The 1,443-nt window shown below is 38.7% G+C and overlaps 1 non-coding gene across 1 annotated transcript; it reads right to left on the reverse strand.

Annotated features, from left to right (window-relative positions):
• Positions 1–799: 799 nt before the first annotated feature.
• LOC122121086 lies at positions 800–963 on the reverse strand. The gene has a single exon (XR_006149875.1). It is a non-coding gene; the product is annotated as a U1 spliceosomal RNA (small nuclear RNA).
• Positions 964–1,443: the final 480 nt, after the last annotated feature.

The following is a 1,443-nucleotide window of genomic DNA, read 5'->3' on the forward strand; positions in this document are numbered from 1 at the left end:
TGTACTTGCCTAGCTATTTCATTAAGGTGGCTTCTCATTCCTTTTTCTTCTTTCTTCTTCTTCTTTTTTTTTTTTTTTTTTGGTCGGTTGTGGGGCTTGAACTCAGGTCCTGGATCCTGTCCCTGATCTTTTGTGCTCAAGGCTAGTGCTCTACCGCTTTGAGTTACATTGTCACTTATGGTTTTCAGGGGTTAATTGGAAATAAGAATCTCATAGATTTTCCTGCCCAGGCTAGTGTGGAACATTGATACTCAGATCTTAGCCTTCTGACTAGCTAGAATTACAGGTATGAGCCATTGGCTCGGGTCACCTATTTGTTTTCTTTCTTTTTATTTTTTGTAAGTCATGGGACTTGAACTCTGGGTGCTGTCCCTGAGCTCTTCAGGACAAATGAAGTGCTCTACCACTTGAACCAGAGCCCACTTCTGGTTTTCTGGTGGTTAATTGAGGATAAGAATCTCATGAGCTTTCCTACCTGGGCTGGCTTTGAAATGCAATCCTCAGATCTCAGCCTCTTGAGTAGTTAGGATTACATGTGTAAGCCACCCGCACCCAACAGCCTCATTTATTTTCTCATGGTGAGTTCTAGCTGATTTCTCTACTCCTTGTAGTTCCTAGCAACTAAAAAGTAGGCCTAGAAGTACCTCATCCTTTACAGTAGTCCTTAGGACCAAGCGACTGCTGAGTGCAGGAAAGGAGATGAGGCCAATATAAAATACAATGCTATCTATCTATCTATCTATCTATCTATCTATCTATCTATCTATCTATCATCTATCTATCTAGTTAGTTAGTTATCCAGGGTAGAGCACTAACACAGTCCTCCACTACCACAATTTATGCAGTCGAATTTCTCACATTTGAGGAAATCACAAGAGTCAGCACATCTGGAATGTAATAGATAAGCCTTTCCCTGGGAAAATCACCTTCGTAATCATGGTATCTCCCCTCCCAGGTAAGTAACAATGCTGACTTGGTATTTTAAAAACTAACAAACACATGACAGTAGTTCACATTTGTAATCCTAGCTACTCAGAATGCTGAAATCTGAGGATTAAGCTTTAAATACTAGATAAATTTTGCTGAATTTTGATTAAAGTTCCTTTGGTGTTTTTAATTGTAGGTTTTATTTATTTTCTTATTTTACTGTTTCTTACTGTGACTACCAAAAAGCTTAGTGACTTACATGGCTTGTATTCCTGGATTACTTTGGAGGTGCTCTAAGCCTTCATCAGAGGCCAAATTTGTTCTACTCAGCTGAGTAGCCAGCCACAAAGCTGTAAGTGACAATACCTACAGTAAGCAAAATTACATAAAATTAAAAATTCAGACACACAGTTACACTAGCCATATTTCAAATAAAAATAGAATTCAAGTTTCAGTGAATGTTAGTAGTTTTAATGCATTCATTCTATCTGTGTCCCCTGTGACACTGCCACAGAA

The sequence above is a fragment of the Dipodomys spectabilis genome, unplaced genomic scaffold (assembly GCF_019054845.1).
Source record: "Dipodomys spectabilis isolate Male_0828 unplaced genomic scaffold, ASM1905484v1 ptg000183l, whole genome shotgun sequence".
In the NCBI taxonomy this organism is placed as follows: Eukaryota; Metazoa; Chordata; class Mammalia; order Rodentia; family Heteromyidae; genus Dipodomys; species Dipodomys spectabilis.